The 6,912-nt window shown below is 58.5% G+C and overlaps 1 protein-coding gene across 1 annotated transcript in view; it reads right to left on the reverse strand.

The window, feature by feature from the left end:
• The window catches only part of CPT1A (carnitine palmitoyltransferase 1A), a 53,229-nt gene extending 47,067 nt beyond the window's left edge, over nucleotides 1–6,162 (reverse strand). The window contains exon 1 of the mRNA XM_030330762.2: nucleotides 6,115–6,162. The gene's annotated coding sequence lies outside the window, so the exon portion shown is untranslated. The remainder of the gene's footprint in view (nucleotides 1–6,114) is intronic.
• Between the last annotated feature and the right edge of the window lie 750 nt (nucleotides 6,163–6,912).

Consider the following 6,912-nt stretch of genomic DNA (forward strand, 5'->3'; position numbering starts at 1 on the left):
GGCATAGCTTTCTGCCCGTCGTGTGCCGTGTCATACTCACTTGCAGACATGACTCTCCGTGATTGTGCTCTTGTGTTTTCTTGATAAGTGCGTATGCAGATAAATACAGATTATTTCCCTAACCTGATGGAGGCACCTTAGAAGCAAGAACGTGAGACGCAAAACTCACTTTGTGTTTCTGGGAGGGCTTCGTGTGCAAGAAACGGGCAGGAACGGTCACTAAGGAGGTGGGGGTCTCTTGAATCCACCACTGGGCATTTAATATTTTCATTAATTAACTGGCCATACAGTTAACTTATTGCAGTCAAGTATATCGTAATACGCCATTCACGTTTATGGAGTAAATACGCCAAGACGAGGCGGGTTATAGAGGGAATTCTGAATCGTTTCACCTTTAAGTCTCTGGGAAAACAACAGCTTCTGCCTAGTGACCTAGGGAGGTGCTGTAAAAAATAAACCAAATGTGGGGCGCCTGGGTGGTTCAGTCGGTTGAGCATCCGACTTCGGCTCAGGTCCTGATCTCGCGGTCCGTGGGTTCGAGCCCCGCGTCGGGCTCTGTGCCGACAGCTCAGAGCCCGGAGCCTGTTTCAGATTCTGTGTCTCCCTCTCTCTCTCTGACCCTCCCCCGTTCGTGCTCTGTCTCTCTCTGTCTCAAAAAAAATAAATAAATAAATGTTAAAAAAAATTTTTTTTAAATAACAAAATAAACCAAATGCAAAAAGCGAAAAACAAAAAATAAAATAAACCAAATGCAAATTTACACCTAGCGTGGCCCCCCTCCGGGAAGTAACGGCCAATCAGACGAACCGCAGAGAAACATGACCTGCGCAAAAGAATTGGGGAAAGGTCACTGGGGGTCACATTTTTGTAAAGAAAATACAGAATGTCTTGGCAGTTATCTGCGCCGCCGTTCAGGTATTTTCTCCGGGCGCACGCCCGCGAGGACCTGCCCCCCAGCCACACCGTCAGCAATGCCGCTGCCGAAGAAGCTTGCGTCCCCCCAAAAGGGACCCCCGGACCTCTGCTCATCCCACGCTGTTCCCACAAGTGTTCCCAAAACCACCGGCAGGGGGGACTTCACCCAGAAGCGTAACTGAGCTTGGGAAATCACAAGTTCCGATTCAGGGACCGGGGAGCACCGTCATACCCGTAATCCCTGCCTGCAACCACGGGATTATTTGCCAGAACCCGTGCCCACTTATACCCTCAAGACCAGGGTCACACCCGGGGACCCTCCCTGGTGACAAAGAACAACAGGTGTCCGGGGCACCACTTTACGGATGCGGAAATGGACGCCCGGAAACACGCCCAGTGGGCACGGACGTGGGCCCTCTGCCTGCACTGCGGTCCGAGAAGCAGCTGCACGCCGCAGGGAGAGAGCACAAGCTTCGGAGGACACGGATCTGGACCCAAACTCCAGCTCTGACGCTTACCGGGCCGCGTGTGCAGGTGTGGAAGAGAGAAAAGGCTCGAGCGGATGTCACAGCCTCATCACAAGACCCTTTGCCTGGCCTATAAAGTACGAGACTATCCAGCCGTCACATCAAGTGATGGGCCCAACACATCAGGCTTTCAGTGCAGGAACATACTGGAGTGTGCCAGACTCCCAACTGGAGTCCCAGGCTCCAGGAACATGGGCTTCCGTGTGGATTTGCCGCCTCGCCGCCTCCTTGCCAGTAGACCCCCTCCCCTCACTCTATCCGCTCCCCCCACCCCGTGCTGGCATCGGATACCCCCCCCCCAATCATCTGACTTTGACATTTAGCTTGCCACAGCACTGCTGGGCTCATTTCTAGTGTCCCTTGTTGTACCTGCCGCTGTACAACAGGGGGGGCTTGAGAAAGTAGAAAGAAACCTAAACTCTTCACCCTAAATCTTTTTTTTTTTTTTAATGTTTATTTTTTGAGACATTGACAGAGCGTGAGCAGGAGAGGGGCAGAGAGAGAGAGGAAGACACAGAATCCGAAGCAGGCTCCAGGCTCTGAGCTGTCGGCACAGGGCCCGACGCGGGGCTCGAACCCACGGACCGTGAGATCACGCCCTGAGCCGATGTCGGAGCTCAACCAACTGAGCCACACTAGAGATGCTGACATGTAGGAAAATTAGTGATCAATGCATTATCTCATAAATGAGGAAGTCTTCCATAAAACGTAAAATTTGAGTTATAGCACACGACAATGTCTGAAAGCCATAGTCATCTTGTGTTTGCTTTTAATATAAACACGTATTGGGGCGCCTGGGTGGCTCAGTCGGTGAAGCGTCCGACTTTGGCTCAGGTCATGATCTCATGGTTCCTGAGTCTGAGCCCCATGTCAGGCTCTGTGCTGACAGTTTGGAGCCTGGAGCTGCTTTGGATTCTGTGTCTCCCTCTCTCTCTGCCCCACCCCCACTCAGACTCTGTATCTCTCTCTCTCTCTCTCTCTCAAAAAATAAATTAACATAAAAGAAAAAAGCATCTGACTTCAGCTCAGGCAGTGCGGAGCCTGCTTGGGATTCTCTCCCTCTCTCCCCTCTTCTCTGTCCCCACCCCACCCTCTTTCTCAAATAAATAAACTTAAAAAAAAAAAAAAGTTTTAGGATGACACTCAGGTTCCTGGGATGGGTTGGTGAACCACCACATCGGGAGTATGGAGGAGTCCTTTCCTTTTAACCTCAAGAACCTGGTGTCCAACAATTAGCTGATAATTTCTAGAAGGCAGAGCAGTAGCCACCCTATCCCCCCCGGCCCTATCCCCCGGCCCTCCACAGTGGCAAATACCCTACGTACCCCCAAAGAGGCAGGACTCGTGCAGTGGCAAAATTTCTTTCAATTATTAACTTCCAACAACGTTCTGAGCAGAAAAACAATCCATGCAAAATTACAGGTGGACATTCTGGAGAACTGAGGCTGTGGATCACCTCACCACAAAGGTCAGCTGGCTTCAAGCCCAGGGTCTGCTGGGAACCCAACGTCCACCCAGTATTTGCACGGGGTAGAAGGTGAACTTCACAAAAAGCAACAGAATGTCATAAATCAACAAACAAAGTACTCTTTACTTGTGTTAATTAACAGATGGAACAACAACACGCCCCGTGCAGCCTACACTATTTCTACAGGCATCAGAGACTGTTAGGCTGGTGGCTTCTGGAGAGGGGCCCCGAGTGCCGAGGCCAGTCCCGCGTTAACGTTCCCATGTGCACCCCCTTCATTTTGCACCGTGTCAAACGGAAAAATCCTCGCAGGCCAAGCTCGGGAGAGGCTCAAGCCATTCGAAGAGAACAGAGGCCTCATTAAAGCGGGCCCCAGAGAATCTCTGAAACACACTCGAAACGTGCCAGTTTTCTTTTATTCTAAATCCTCCGGGAATCGAAGTTCAGGCCCCCCCCCCCCCCCCCAGCAACCCAACTCTGGCCCGCCAGCGATAACCACGCGGAGTGACTCAACGTCCTCTCCCACAAAGGAAAAACCGCACCCGATCAAAGTGCAGAAGCAGCTCCGGGCCAGAGCGGGCGCGCGTTTCCGCCTCCCACCTTCCCCGCCGCCCTGGGAGCCCAGGCTGCGTCTCTAATTGCTCAGCTGGAACGCGTCCCGGAGGGCACCGCAGGCAACTGCGGCCGGCGCGCCCCGCCCCGCCCCCACGGCGCGCGTCACGTGACGGCTGCGAAAAGTAGGGGAAAGGTTACCACGAGCCCCGCCCCCGGCCTGGCGCGCCCGGGGCGCTCAGATCCTGTTCCACCCGCCCGGCTCGGGGAGACCTTCCGGAGCGAGCCGGCTCGCGTCGCCGGCGCTGCCACCCTCCTCCCCCGGCGACACGAAGCGCCTCTCCGTGGGAAGGCCGAGCCCCGCGTGGCCAGCCCTGGGGACAGCTGAGGGCTCAGGGCGCCCTATGCCACCCCACACCCAAACTGCAGCATCGCGTCCCGGCGCGCCCGAAGCGCGTCCGGAAGGGGCTTGCTGCGAAGCCCCGGGGAAAAAGTAACAGTGTTTCTATGAATGGGCACGCGGGGCCAGGGTTGCATAAGCGCAGGCCCGGGCCCCAAGACTCCCCAGGGGCCCACGCTCGCCCACTAGATTCCCACTGGTCTGGGGACAGGCCAAGGGCGGCAGCAGCAGGGACGCCAGGTTTCTTCCCTTCGCCCCTGGCTTAGGCCACTTGTTTTCAGTGCAAACTCGAAAGGTTATTTCGGCCTGTGCACCATGCCAATTTCTGCCACTGTGATACAAAGTATGTGCGCTCCCTTTTCTCTGTTTGATTTCAACAGATGGGAGTTCAGTGTACAAGGTCGGGTCTAGAAATGTTTCACCGGAAGGAAGCCGGTCGTTTGTATGCGAAAAGGAGCCCCCGGGCGCAGAGGCAGCACCACCCCAACCCCTGAGTGCTGCACACAGTTCACATCAGACACGATGGCCCCAGACGACTTACAACCAGACGCTGCCTCGCCTCTGCGATCAGCACGATCATCAGCATTATGTCCTCATATTTACGCCACACTCCCCGCGCGTCGCCCTACATACTTTGGAAAAGGCGGGGGGGGGGGGGGGGGGGGGGGGGGGATGCTCGCTGGCATAAATTAAAGACCAGTGAGTTCGGCCATTTTTTAATCACTTGGTTTGGGGTTCAGAAGGAAATAAGCATGCTTGAATATCTGGAATGACCAGAAACCCGACGCCTATGCAAGAAAATGGTGTAACAAAATACACGTTTCAAAAGAGTAAACGGATTTTGTCCGGTACCTTACAAAGTTACCGGTCTCCCACAAAAATCTGCCAGTGAGTATTTGAACTACACAAGGAGCACAGAGGAACCGAAAGCCTGTCCTGAGTTGGGAAAGCGACGTCTGTTCCCTACTGAATCGGGTTGATTACTCCGGAGTTTTAACTCTTGGTGTTAAAAAAAAAAGTCAGGTCGGCTTGAACGAAAGCCAACCATCAATTTACATTATAAAGACGCTGACCCACGGCCTTTCCGAACAAAATGAAAGGAACTGGTCGTTGACTCGCCGAGGGGGCTGAGGTTTGGAGCTGCCTCCATCCCGGCCCGGGACCCCGGGTAGCTCCGCCACCCGGACCGCGCCGTCCCGGCAGGAAGGGCCTGAGCGCCCAGGCCTGGTCACGTGACGCCCCTCCTCCACCCCCCCCCCCCCCGCCGGGCCGCTGCCGGGCTGGGAACGCGCCGCGACCTTGGGCAGATTCACGGCGCCCACCTGCCCCGCACCGGGGGATGGGCGGCGCTCGCGAGCGGGGACCCCGGCCGGGCGCCCCGATCTCGCTCACGACGGGTGCTCCGACCGTGCGGGGAGTCCCGCGTCAAGGGCGTGTCCCGACGGCTGCAATGCGGGGGCGGCCGCAGGAGGCTGGGTGGACTGCGCCCCACGGAGTCCCGAAGGCCGAGCGTCCCTCTAGCTCCCACTGCGACCCCTGGACGGCCCCCTAGGCCCAATCCACCCCCGGAGGGCGAAGGGATGCGGCGGGATCGAGAGGGGGTTGGCGGCGCCCAGCCAAGTCCAGAAGGCCGAGCACCCCTCCTGCAGCCTCACCGACCCTCCGACGGACCCCCAGACCCAATCCATTCCGAAGAGTGGGGTGGGATGAGAGGAGCCCCAGGCCGGAGGCATCCTGCCAAGTCCAGAGAACCAAGCATCCCTCCAGCTCCCGCACTGTACCTCCCGGCGGGCCGATCGACCCTCGGGCGTACCCCCAGACCCAATCCACTCCTGGGAAGTGAGAGCGAGAAGGGCGAAGAAAGAGGCCAGTACCCCTACTGGTCCCGAGCTTGGCGCATCCTGCCCAAGACCGAAGGGCTGAGCATCCTTCCCGCTGCCGCACCGGACCGGCACAGGAGGCCCGCGCGCAGACACACCCCTAGGCGGACCCCAGACCCAATCCACCGCGGGAGGTGGGGAGTCCCCGACCCGCTCCCGTTTCAGGCTCCCCACGAACCCCGCCGTCCTGGCGGGGCGATGCCGGAGGTTCCCCTCGTCGCTGCGGCTCGGCAGGCGGCCCCCGCACCCCCCGCCCTCCGGAGTCCGGACCCTGGCAGTCCCCGCGCGCCCCACCCTGGCGCCGGCCGCAGCCCGCGAGCCCGCGCCCGCTCGCCCATCGTCCCCGCGCGCCCAGCCTCGGCCCAGCCTTACCGAGTCGGCAAGCGGAGGCGCGGCGGCGGCGGCGACGGCGAAGGCGGCAGCGGCGAAGGCGGCGGCGGACTGAGCGAGCGGCGAGCGAGAGCCGGGGGGCGGGAGGGCCGCGGGCGAGGCCGAGTGCACCCGACGCCGGCAGCCGCCGATTGGCTGCCGCTCGCGGGGCTTCGGTGCGGGCGGGGCTGAGACTCCCGGCGCTCGGCGGGTCGGGGGCGGGACCTGGACGGGGCGGGGCATCGGCGGGTCGCCTAGGGGGACGCGTCAGGTGAGGAAACCGAGGCTGCACCGAGGCCCGCCGCCTGAGCCTCTGCCAGCCGGGGGCCCAGGGCGACATTCCTCACCCTGGCGACTCTGTTTTCTCATCCGCAAAACGGGCCAACTCATTTGGCCCAGGCCCATGAGAGCGTTTAGCGTGGTGCCTGGCTCATGCTAGCCCTTTACAGCCATTGCCCGTATAATCCTCAAAGCACCCCTATAAATAGCTGATCCCCGCCTGGGCTGCAGAAGGGATCACTACTTGCACGCGATCACACAGCTAAGAACGTGGATGCGGCGTTGGGCCCGGGTCTGACTCCAGAGCCCACGTCCCCAATGGGACCTTATCCCCAGCTGATGCGATCCCGAGGCAGAGCGGCTCGCCGAGCCAAAACGCTAATGCCAATTCCGGTGACCTTTCTGAGCCTCCTCCTTATCTAAGTGGGAGAAAAATACCTCCCACGGGGGCTTTGGTAAGGTTTGGTAAATTAATTATTCAGGCGCCTAAAGCACTGTTGGTCCCAGGAAAGACATGGCTGG

Source organism: Lynx canadensis, chromosome D1 (assembly GCF_007474595.2).
Source record: "Lynx canadensis isolate LIC74 chromosome D1, mLynCan4.pri.v2, whole genome shotgun sequence".
In the NCBI taxonomy this organism is placed as follows: Eukaryota; Metazoa; Chordata; class Mammalia; order Carnivora; family Felidae; genus Lynx; species Lynx canadensis.